At 39.0% G+C, this 13,051-nt stretch overlaps 1 protein-coding gene across 1 annotated transcript in view; it reads left to right on the plus strand.

The window, feature by feature from the left end:
* Positions 1 to 10,900, plus strand: part of CDK14 (cyclin dependent kinase 14) — a 399,376-nt gene extending 388,476 nt beyond the window's left edge. The window contains exon 17 of the transcript XR_012054498.1: positions 1,501 to 10,900. The gene's annotated coding sequence lies outside the window, so the exon portion shown is untranslated. The remainder of the gene's footprint in view (positions 1 to 1,500) is intronic.
* The last annotated feature ends 2,151 nt before the right edge of the window (positions 10,901 to 13,051 follow it).

Below are 13,051 nucleotides of genomic sequence, written 5' to 3' on the forward strand. Positions count from 1 at the left end.
CTCCATACGGTTTTTTTCTATCTCTAAACATGTTAATTATGGTTTATCCTAAAATACTCATTAATGTTAACATTCTAAGCAAATATTTCTGCAACTTGGAGAATCTCAAGAGAATAGTTTGATTCTTTTCCAAGCATTTGATGAGCTTGTGTTTATTACACCTAAATATTATTATATGCACCCTGCTGCGCTGTCACCATTCCCAAATGTTCCCAAGGTGTTACTCTATACCACTCTTTTCCTTAGTTTCACAATAAGCCTGCCATTCAGGATCTCTGTGCAAAGCAGATGGCTATTTTCATCTCCCAGATGAGGATACTATTTGCTTTATTTGGAATAAAAACCATTGCGAGGCGAGGAGAACATGCAGAAAATAATTCAGGAGCTGATTCAAATAAGTTTGTTTTATCACTGATACCAGGAATGGATTTTTTTTTAGCCTCTGTCTTATTGTGATCTCACCATCAGTGTACAAACACACAGTTCCTGGATATAACACATTTCAGCTATTATCAGTTGAAATCAGAAGAATTTTCACATTGGTTGTTCTGAAGTTAGTTTTGCCTAAGAAATCACATACACAATCCTATTCTAAAAAGTAAACAAAATGTATACTCAAGCACCAAAGAAAGGAATAGAAATGAAAAAGTCAATTAAATTGAAGCTTTTGTTTTTGATACTGACTAGTTTTGGAAGTCTGCAATGAGAAAATGGTTTATAAGGAAACACATATTTTTAGAAGCTGAATGATGAAATATTAAACTAGAACTCCAATATTAAATGAAAGGTTTTCTCCAACATAGAAAAGTACATTGAAAATAATAACATAGGTTCATACAAAAGTGAAAGGACAAAAATGTTGCTTTACAGGTCTTCATGATCCCTGAATGAATCAAATTAGGCCTATTAAATTTCTGCACTACATAGCAATTTTTACAAATTCAAGGGTTAACAAAAAAATTTTCATGTTAGGATAGACCTCTAACATACTAAAGAAATTCTTCCTGTACTTGGACTCCAACAAGCCATGAAATATTTAAACACAAAAAGCTATTTCCCCAGTTACATGGCAACGTTGCAGCTTTAAATATTAAAAACAATAGCACTGTAACATTCTAAGCAAGTACAAGAGTTCATTGGCACCAGATAGCTCTCATTTTCTCTTGCTGGAGTGGTAGAAAAGATATATACTTTATTATAAAAACAAAGAGAGATTACTGAGGAATGCACACTCCCCAGATTCCTTCCTATCAGAGTATGGAGAAAAGAAGTGTCTTTCTGATTTATCTATCTAGGTATTTATATAGCACCATTCTCAAGAGTATCTGGATCTGTGGAGTGAGTGAGGCAAGAGGGACCATTTGCTTGTTATGGGAATAAGGTATACAATCCCCTGTGAGTGTGTATAACCATAGCTCAAGCAAATAGCAGCAATGATAATTTTCCAAAACATATTGAAGAAACAGAAATATATATCTATTGAAAGCTCTTTGTTCTCAGGTCAAAAAGTGACACAGAATTATGCAAAGAGCTGGGAGTAATAGCTGGAGAGAAATTCATCCATGCAACTGTGATGGTAAGTCTTGTTTGTTAAGATAATCTCTTTATCCCCAGTCAGGTGGGGAAGATATTGTGGTAAATCAATTTGGAGGCCAAAAGCCAGAATTAAATATCTCAGGATATGCCTGTTACTGAGTTCAAGTAGAGAGCCTTCAGAGACAAGCACAGCAGCACAGCTGTTAATACAAGACTCCTGGCTTTCTATTTCATCTTAAATCTAACTCAAATACTAGTTTTATATTGCCTACTTGGGTTTTGTGGTCTGTGTAGCAGCTTTCCTACTAATGTATTTTTTGCATCAGTTTCAGCCTTCTACCCACCACAGTTCTTGTCTTTTGCTCTTCCATATCTTTCCTTCCTTTACACTAGCTTCTTCTAATTGTTTTCTAACACATTCTAATATCTTCTACTTGTTTTCTTCTGTCTCCTCTCACAGCCAGCAGCAAAAGAGATCCCTTAAATAAACAGATGACAAAAATGAAGAAATATGCCATAAAGCACACGTCTGGCTGCAAAAGGACCATAGTAGGCCTGCAGTTTTGCTCATCATGGTCACTCCCTTGGTGTATTTATTGTCACATTGATGACTGAGCAACAGAAAGGCACTAGGTCTCCCTACCCCTTGCTCTGTTAGTTCAGAAGGGCAGCATGGCCAAGGGAGGTGGTTTAACTCCTTTTGTGTGTTGTCAGCACCAGCTTTTTGTACTACAGTTGTGTCCCAGATGCTGGGACTGGGTGTGGGCTGGGCAGCTGAGGAGCCATGCACACTGCTGTCCTGCTTGCTGCGACTACCGCATGGCTTGATCAGCTGTGGATAGTGGTTAACATGAGAAGGAAATAATACCATTTTAAAGGACAAATCCAGGAATTTCAGTAGTGATGTCTGGCATTCCCTCTGCATACATCTTATTACTATGATTGATCTGAAAAAGAACAAGACTGACTCTTTTGTTAGGAAACACTTGATCTGTCTCTGTGGGCAAGTATGGGCAGAGGCAAGCTACTCTGCCTGTGTCACAGAATAAAACCCTGGCTTCAGATTCATAAAGTTAAAGAAGTCCGACACTGAGCTCTCATTATAGAAATGTATATTTGTGCAGTTTCTGGTCCAGATCAAGTTCACCATTGCCCAGCTCTGCAGACAGAAGGTTATGCACATCTGCTTGCCTCTGTGCATCCCTAAGGAAGTTAGAATGCCTGACATGGGAAAAGAGGTAGTGAGAACATGGGAAGACCCTGCAGTTCTTCCTTCACCCATGTGAAACCACAGGCAGAGCTCTTTCTCTTGCTGCTGACCCCCACATGTCAAGTTACAACAGCTTCCAATACTGCTCTTCTGCAGCAGGGACCAGGAATACCTATCAGTGCTCAAGGACGCTCAAGGCTTTTCATTACAATACTTAAGATAAAGTAAATGCAAAGTCTAAGCTGTGAAATCAGCAAAATTTCCAGTGCTTAAGAAAAAATGAATCAAAAACCAAACTTGACTTTTTCCTTCCAGCTTTGCCTGGTACAGGTCTCGTTTGTCAAGGAAGGCTATGCAATCACCTCACTGCAACTTCAAGATTTTCCTGGTACAAAAATAAAAGTATGGAATGCACCTATCTGTAATACTGCAAGATATGAGAGCACAACCAATTTGGGAATATTGTTAGCTAGTCCTCATTAATAAAATAAGGCTAATGATTTGTTCATATCCAGGACAATAAGAGGACAATGTAGAGCAGTTACATTAATGCTAAGTAGATGCTTTGGGGGAAAAATGTGAGTGCTAATGGAAATTAGTTCTGTCTGCTTCAGTGTTTTGTATAAGACAGCGTGGGTGATTTTTCTGACCAAATCAGTACATTAGGGACACAGAATTCCCTATTCTACATATTAAGATAGGAACTAGGAAATTATTCAGCTTAATATAAGAATATATTATTACTTCAGTGCTTGAGTAACTCTCCCAATCTCATTTCCCCACATGCAATCTTTTATTCTATCTTTTCACCCTCATTTTCCAGAAGTCTTGAACTTGCTACTGTAATTATGTATGCAGACATTATTGCTGTGAAAATAACACTGAAAATGCTCTGTGAAGACACTGTTTGAAATGGTTACTATTTAAAGCTGACTTAGGTCTACTTCTGCAGTGCAAAATTATATAACATTTGCCCTTCCAGAACAATCCTGGAACATTTTAAACTAGTGGTAGAATTTTTTTTTTTTTGCAGTAGTGTGGATTTTCTGGTCAGAAAGCAGACTATGTGAGCTGTACTTTTCTCCCTCCAGGAATCCATGTGCCAGTCAACAAGTAAAGTCATGGAGTTCCTTTAGTTACCTTCATGGCTATTTGGTCATCCAGTAGTGGCTATATTGTATTTGGATTAGTTAATTAGTTTATTTGCAGTTCAGCAGTATTCAGAGTCTGAACTTTCAGTTCAGAGCAAGTGTCCTGCTCCCTGTGTCCTTCTGTCCAGTACCAGCTGAGAGTCTGGGAATCACAAGCCCCAGGTTTTTCAGCCATTTGGCTATACCAGATGTATTGCGCATGCTAACAAGTGACCTACAGACTCCCACTAGGGTAAAATTTGAAAAAGGAGAGAGAGCTGAAAGCTGTCCAGATCCCCTGAGATCTCATGAGCAAATGGTGGTGACCTGAAGGGTGGCAGATGAGCGACCCCTGTGCCCTTGGCAGCTTGATTCATGCTGTTAGGGGGCTGCAGCATAAGCACAAATATGGTTAAATTCAGGATATTATCTGCTGAGCAGTATCTAATTACTTAATTTTAAACTTTCATCATGTTAATAAAACCCAAAACAACAAAATTAAGAATAGATAAATTATGCACTATCAATGACAGTATTAGATTACATGACCTAGAACTCCTCTTTTATATAACAAAAAAGATGGTTATTTTTTCCTCCATATGATAGCCCTCATATGGTATTTTGAGTATATCTGTACTGGTAAATGAAATGAAAGAGGGTCAAGCAGCAGAGTCCAAGACCTGGTGACTTAGTGCTGCTTGGTCCACATGCTCAAACTCTGTTTTCATTAACTTGAATGAAAATGAGGTGAGAAACACCAAGGGAAGGGCAGGTGTAAGCTACACAGGAGTACAAATGTACAAATGTATATTATGTATATTACGAAGTGTAACATCATACAGCCTACCTTCTCCAGGCAATCCTGATTTTTTTTCCCCTTCGTACTTTTTGCCCAGATAATTTCTTATTTCCAATTCCATATCATTCAGAGCTGGATGATGCATAGGTTTAACATTATTTTTAAAAAACTTCAGGTTTGCAAAACAGTTACAGTTCTTAGTTTTTCTCTTTGTCACATACTTGAATCCATGTTGAAATGGTTCTGAGTGGTAGTCTAGGGAAAAAAAAGTGACAAAATGGAAATGCACACTAGCATGTCAGTATCAGAAAAATCAGATTATGTGGTGGGAAAGCAAGAAAATAGTTTGTTCTTTTTAAAAAAAATTACAGAGATGAAAGCAGATGGTCAAATTCAATTTTTTTGACCAATCCTGGTGCTTTTTACTGGAGTAGAGGAACTGTCAAAGTAGCTTAAACAACAATTGTCCTTTTCTAAAATGACTACTATTTGTCTGGTAAGTTTGATTATATCACCCACAAAATTTAGATCCACAATCTGTATTTCACAATATTATTGCGCTCTGTACATCAGGGTTTGGGTTAAGCCTATTAATGATTACTGTTATTGCTCAAGCTCTAAAAACAGACTTCTCTTTTATACAAAGGGTCTGTCTCTGATCTTATTCTTGATTTATATACACATAAATCAGTGATGGTTTGAGCCTCAGCTGAACTGGCGAAGTGGGGGAGCTGTGTGCAATGCCAGTCAGGCAGTAGAAGAAAAAGAAAAGATGTTAAATTGCTCTTGTGGCTGCCCTGTAAATCTGTCCTGTAAATTATTGCATCAAAGTCCCAGGGAGCTTCAGTGGTCAAAGTCTAATCTCAACTCTGTGGCAAGGTCTAACAAATCACCCTGTAATGCCTAGGATGAATGAATACTTTATGGGCTTTTGAATTGTCCATATTTTACCTCCTGGACACATTAATACTATTTCTTTTTTAGGGCCAGAGGCTCAAAGACCTCTCCTCTACCCTGTGTTGTCTTCTCTCTGTTGCAAGGCACAGGAACAGCCTGCACTGCTCTCCCTTCTGTTCAGTCTTCCCAAGTGGTTTTGGGCCCCACTTTCTCACTCATGCTCTTGCTATCAAAAACATCCAATTTCTATTGAATGTTTTGGCAGATCTACTGCTCCAAAGCTTCCCCCATCCAGTCTGACCAAACTGGATCAAGAACCCTCTCTTAATATGGGTGCTGTGTGCCCTTGTGTGTCCTACGCTGGGCACATTCATTACCAGTGATCCCTTTTAATGCTGCCTTCCTCAGGTTTCTGCTTGCTGTTATGCCCAGAGTTATAAACAGACCTTGTTTGTTGACATTTGTACAGTCTGTGGTGATTTTATTTGTTTCAGAATATTTCTGTGCCATAAGTGCTGCAAGTCCTGCTCACCAAATGCTTCCTTTTCTGCTTTGTCCACCTCTTTCTGTAGATATCTGGAAAACATCAGGGAGTAACTTAATGTCACTGGGGAAGCCCAGGTCTTCCTAGCACTTGACCTTCCAACCATTAGGGTTTATGCTGTTTGTGCAGTTCTCTCTTATATGTTTACTGCAGAACTTATTTTCCACAGACAGAAATGGGTACAGAAACTTGAAATGTGTTAGCCTTAGCAGATAACCACCAATTTCCCCTTATAAATGAAACAGGGCTCCTCACTAAAATGTCATAAATTTTGTACTAGGGCAGAAAAATGAGCCAAGAATTTTACTTTAATTTTTATAATGATACAGAAATTTAAAGGAACTTTTCATGAGCAGTCATCTCAGGATGGTTACACTTTGCAAGTGGTGTGAATTTTAGGGTTTTGTCTTACATATCTTCAGTTTTTCAAGATGGCTGCAGCCAGTTTTGGACATGCAGAAGTTTATACTACATAATAACTCTTCAAATAAGAGTCACTGCCTTTAGTGCAGCGATTAAATATTCATATTTTATAAACCACACCCATAGCCGTAATTATTTCCAACCACAAAACTGTTCTACAGTTTCCTTGGGAAAAAACCAACAAATCCTAGATATTTCATTACAGTGATACAGGTTAATATTACTTTTTGTGACGTTAATGAACTAACTTAGCAGCCTTTATCAATAGCTCTCCCCTTCATGGTTTAAAAAACAAATGTATATACATGGTACATTATATAAGGCAAATTCAGTAAAGACACATTGACTTTTGAATGTACTTGCAAAGCAAATTATGCAAGACTAATGCAGAGGAAGGCAGAAAGCAGAAAGGTAGCAGCATAAGAAATCTGAATATGAAAGCATCAAATTCAGATAAATTGAGCTATTTCAACATGGTCAAGACAAATTTAAAATACTTTCTTTCCTCTCCACCCCACTCTGACTTCAAGGCAGTGGTACCCAGGAAACTCAGGACTGAAGGTGTTCTTTAAATTTCAGTGGCTATGCAGAGCCTTGCTCTAAGTGGTCAGTCCTCCTTGCCAGCTCCTTGTCTGCAATTCCAAATCAACGAGTCATATTCTATATAACAGCCAAGGAAAAGACCAAATTTCTCGTAATGCCTCGGGCACATCATGACACTGCTGGGACCTCTTGCATCCTATGGATGGGGGAGGGATATGGTGTCTGCCTGCCTCTCTGTGCTCTCTGTGCATTAGTTACCCCCTCATTTTTCTGTGCTAGAGGCTGTGAGAATTTTGACCCAACACCACAGCCTTTTTGTCAGCACCACAATCCTCACATGGTATCTGGATAAACTGATCTCAATACAAAAGCCTGTCCCTTGGTATAAATAGACCTGTCACAGCAGATCAGTTTTATTTACGTCAACGTAAACAAAATTCTGCTTTTTGGCTGAGAGTTAATAGCTTTCAGCCAAAAGCAAATTCTAACCTCTGAGTTATATAAACCCCTAAATAGGCTGTTTTTAATACAAATACTAGAAGGCATGCAGCTTCTATGCAGTGGTGCTTCCAGGTAATGCTAGCAGAAAGATCAGTTAAGTATCACAGGAATAGCAAAATGATGCTTGATGGTGGATATGAGCATCTTACAAAAGCCTGCAAGGAGCTACCAGGCCGAAGGCTGAAGCTAGGAGACATTTATTTTTAGGCTCTTGGTTTTAAAGGAGAGCAAAGGAACTGAGAGGGGAAAACAGTGTCAACAGTTCACACAGATTGGCTTTTCATGTTTGGGAGAAGCCGAGCTAGACTGAAACTATAACTAGGATGGGATTTAAGAGTAGGCACAATAAAGTCATCCACAATCTATACCTGTAACAAGGAAGGTCACTTTTGGAGTTTTTGATGTAGTGAAACTTGAAAAATATATTCATTTTTGCCCAAAGGCAGAGGCTGGCATGGCAGCTTGGGGACCACAATGGTAATTGTTCCTAAGAGGAAAAAGAAAATGTTCCATAAAGTTCCAATTGCCTTTAAAAGGGAGAAACATTTGAAGGACTCTTCAATGCTGTTCCAGGTTCAGCAGAAGGAAACCTCTCACATAGGGCTGCTTTCATCTGCAGGTGTTGCCGCAGTCAACACAAATTGCTGGAGAGAGGAATAGGTCAGGGGTGGAGGGAGGTGTTACTGCGACAGCAAACCAAAGCTGGAAAAAATACAGCATAAAAACCAGAAAGTGTAATAGAGCCCTGAGCAGTTTAGGACCCAAAAAGGGCAAAACCAGGGGAGAAGTGGCAAAGAGGCACTGGGAAGATTTTATTTTTCTGGGAGGTTGGTATTTATCAGTTATTTTGTTGCATTGTTAATTAATGTAATTGAAGTATATATAACTGAAACAGAAAGGAAAATAAGACTTCTTCAGGGACCCATTAATTTCTTAAGGATAAAGTGTTTGAAGGTTCAAAGGCTTTGTAAAGCTTATTTTAAATTTAAAATTTCCATTGCCAAGGGATTGATTACCATTCTTGCTTTAGCTTTGTCAAAAAATAAGTTGATCCCAATCCTTTCAAAGTTTTATGGTGATGTACATACTATATGGAGCTAATTGTAAGAGGGGACTAGCCTCTATACTCAAGGACAGCTCTTTCAAAAAAGGTCTGCAAATGTTCTTTAAAATGTTTGAAATCTTGGAAACTGTAGCACTTGGATCCACTGTCAGAAGTCACAGTATTTTGAGGTATCATAATGACTTTTGAATGTTTCTTCTCATTGGGAAAATTATGCATCGTCATACATGTCAATATTTTGGGGTATGTGAAGTACTGCATAATAATATAATTTCAGGCCACATAATAAAAATTACATCATCCTGAAAAATGCTCTTATGGAAGGCTGAGACTCCTGTTTTTCTGTTAAACTTTGTTTTCTTAATGTGAACTCATCACCCTGACTCATTTCTTTCTCCTCTAACTTGTATCTATGTTTGTATGTGTCCTGGAGCAGGGACAGATTTTTCCTGCATTTTCTGCTGCAGCAGGACTCTCATTTTCAATTGCAACAATTTTCAATAGCAACATCATAGCAATAAGTAAAGGATTACTTTATTTTTCTTATTTTATGAATAAACTTGCAAACAGTAAAAACTCATGCGCATGTGTACACACACAGAGAAATGCTTAAAAGTCTTCTTCACATTAAAAATGTAGTTATTTCTACTATAGCAGCAGTTAAAGACCTCAACCACTTTCCCTAGTCAAATCAAAATTATTTTTTCAGTATCTTACACTTTGCTCAGTAGGACTACAGTTCACTCTGCCATGTTCTAATTTCCAAAGCTTCACTGTATGTTAGAGAAGACTCTTTAAAAATAAAAGCCCATTTGGAACATTTTTAATCAGAAAAAAAATATTACTGTTTATTCTTAGTTTTCTACTCTCCAAATGTTCTATAATGGAGCTGTTATTAAAGATGGCAGGATGAAGTTGGTTTAAGCTGCAAATTATTTATGCACTCCAGTTTTGGATGGGTATTATGTATCCTGGCTCTCTTGTCTGACATGGAGGAACTAATTTCTCAAGGCAGGAAGATATAAGAAAAGCAAAGGACACAGTGACATAAAATGTTGATAATTCTCAAGATTTTATTACCAGTCTTAAAATATTTGATTTTTTTCTAAAGTTTCATCTGTGGAAAGAAGCTGTTAATGACAGCCTAAAGTCCCATTTTAGGAAAAAATATGTCATTTTCATGATTGCAATCACTGGCATGACTCTGAAAACTCAAACCCAAAGGCAAATAAAAAGCATTAAAATTAGCCATTTTGAAACAGCAAGATTTTAAGTCTCTCTCCTGAATTTAGACAATCAGTTCACAGTATCTTTGGTGCTAGTGATTCGTAGCATCTGTCAAAACGGCACCATGGGCATGGATTAGAGATGGAGAGAGCAGTGAAGCCAGCAGTGCCTGCTGGGGATCCCGCAAAGGAGCCCTGAGACACCTCACACTACCTCCACGCACCAGAAAGGCTTCTATGCTTTTATGTTTTGGTTATTTTTTCAGCCAGACTGGCTAGAAACTGATTATTTAAGTCACTGCAAGCTGGGAGCCTGAGGAAGGCAATGTTCCTGCGTGTATTCCCTGGGAAGTCACCCCATCATCTCGAGGTGGAGGGAGGAAGTGTAAGTCTTTAAAGCTATATTAAATAGGCAAAGTCACTGTTTACAGTCAAAAGCTGCTTTTTAAGATTTCATGAGTTCTTTATTTACAGATAAGCAAACAAATTCAGGTCACCTCTTTATCCTGCTTAATTTATGAAGGCAACTCTTCAAGCAGATTTTCTTCCTCTGTTTTTCCAGCTGGAGTCATAATCTTGGGCATTGAATCAGGAAAAATGAGAAAGAGGGGAAAGGCTGAACTTAATTAATCTGATATTTTGTATAAATCTGTCATAACAAGGTATCCCACAGTGCATTCCAGTCCCCAAGCACTGCTGCAAGACAGACATCACACCTGATGACTCTCACAGAAAGACGCACAGCAGGTTAAAGGGGGTAATTATTCTTTCACCTATAGGAAAAAATTTAAAACCCCATCACAGGCTGTGTGTTGTGCTCAGGCTTTCTCAGTTTTTCCTCAACAATAGCCACATATCATCAAGTTTGCTGGGATAAATTATAACTGGTCTTGAAAGCATAGCCCCCACCTCACTGGGGAGTCAATGATCATCTTGATGAATGACTGATCTACCCTGTTAGTGTTCTCTGATGGAGATCATTTTCGTGGGCTGCTGTGTCCATAGTGAGACAAAACTGTGTTATAGAGGAGCACAAATAATATCTCCTTGTCATAGGCAGCGTGTGGTGTCAGCCAAGTGGATACACACAGCACCACATAGCAACAGGCTGGGGGGAAATTTGAGAGGAGGAAGCAGAAGGAAATACTGTTCTTGGAAAGTATGTTCCACAAATAGAGCAAACAATGTGTTTCTCTAATTCCTCATGAATCCTCCAGGTTAACTCTGACGCTGTTGAGGTTTCAGCTGAGGCAAGTTACAAGAACACAGGAAAAATGTGTTGTGTGGTCAGAATTTTAAAGAAATAAAACCAGTGCATTTTTAGCCATGTGCAATTTGCTGTTTAAACTCTTTGGCATACTTTCACAGCAAAATTTAACTGGTATGGGCTCATATACTGATAATAGGTTGGTGAATCAGTAGGATTTTGGGATCATGAGGTGATTTCTGTTTTGCATCAAACCTCCAAAACAATGTTTATAAATTTATTACTTGCAATCTGAGCTTAGATGTCTGCTTTCTGATGGGAGGAAGTGAGTGGGGGTCTGTAAGAGCAGGGTAGAAGGCAAAGGAGAGGCATGCTGAGATGGCAGGGAGAAGCAGGCAGGGTGCAGCTGTAATTTATACATATTTACATCCATAGCACTGCAGCTGCAGCTACATGTGAGCTTGTGCTGATGCTTTTTGTTCTCCACTAAACAGCAAGTGAGCCTTGTGTCTGTAACTAACAGCTAGAGCTGTATGGTGTCTGTGTGTCAGCACCAGCAGTCCAGTGCTTGCACTGGATTTGGCAATGGACACAGGGCAACCTTTTGGTCACATGCACATCTTCTCATGCATGCCATGGAGCCTTGTGTGTCTAGAAACAAGGGCTGCATCTGCAGGGCTTGGAGAAAGTGATTGTGAAAGTGGGCTGGGGGGAAGGAGTCAGGGATGAGAGCAGACAGAGGTTGGAATGGTCGATAAAGAACCAGCTCCTCTCTTACAGCAAAATACAGGGACACATGCATGGCAAACAAACCAGGATGCACTGATGCAGTCTCATCTTAGGCAGAGCAGCTTCTCCCTAGTGATGCAACGTGTAAGCTGCCTGTCACAATAGAAAGGACCAAACTGTGCCTTCTTATACTGTACCTGTTCTCATGAAAACAATGAAGTACAGTAATAGCAGAACTGAAATATTCATTGTCCCTCTGAGCAAAAGAAGAAGAAAACTTTCAGAGAACCCTTAAACTCCAAAATGCATACCCATGCTCACTTCAGTCAGAACCTGAACATACCTGCCTTCAGAGAAACCCATGTACTTACTTTAAAGGCAGCTATCACTGGTGGATGCTGCTCACTATAGCATCTGGTGAATGAAAAACCCTCATGTGTTTTAGCACTAAGTCTGATTTTCTCTATTCCTTTGATGCTAAACACAAAAATAAACAAGCCACAATTAAATTCCACTTGTTCAATGAAGTCATCTTTGGGTGATGACAGTGGTAAGCTGCTTCAGCCACCCTAGTCACACCTGGAAGAGTCTGTCTGCTCTTTCCCACAGCTCAGGTGTCAGTACACTTACCCAAACTGCAGGAAAATAAGATGCAGTTTCCTTTATGAGCAGATTTTAGCCCACATTACAAAAATTTCCAACCTTTTGGTGGCAATGGTCCTTCCTTCTAAAATTTGCACATTCAGTAGATAAAAAAAGAGGAAGAATTCTGTGTTGTAATGATATTTGTGACTGTGGTATTTACATTAAATATCTATGAAAGTGGAGCTGGAATCCAGGTCTCAAACATCCCAGATCTACCTGTGAAGTTCTGGAAATAGTCTCAAATTTTGCCTGTAGCAAAGGTCATAGATTATCAAAACAAGCCAACTTCAGTGTCACCAGTGTTTGGACTGAAATCACCCTCAAACAGGAGAAGAAGCCAGAACCCAGTTCTTTTGAGTCCCCATGAACACCAAGTGTGTGGATTGGATGTCCAGCCTGGTCCCTACTCACATCCCACGGACAACCCTCTGTGGATATAGTCCTTTGCTTTAAGGTATCTCTTACATTTTGGCATTTTATAAATTTCCTAAAACAGTACCACCTGTGATCTATACATGTCTAAGCATTTTAATGACTTTTGGCTAAGCCTTCATAGCTAATCATTAAATTGCCAAATGCTCCATAAAACAAATATGCA

The sequence above is a fragment of the Taeniopygia guttata genome, chromosome 2, assembly GCF_048771995.1.
Source record: "Taeniopygia guttata chromosome 2, bTaeGut7.mat, whole genome shotgun sequence".
Lineage (NCBI taxonomy): Eukaryota > Metazoa > Chordata > Aves > Passeriformes > Estrildidae > Taeniopygia > Taeniopygia guttata.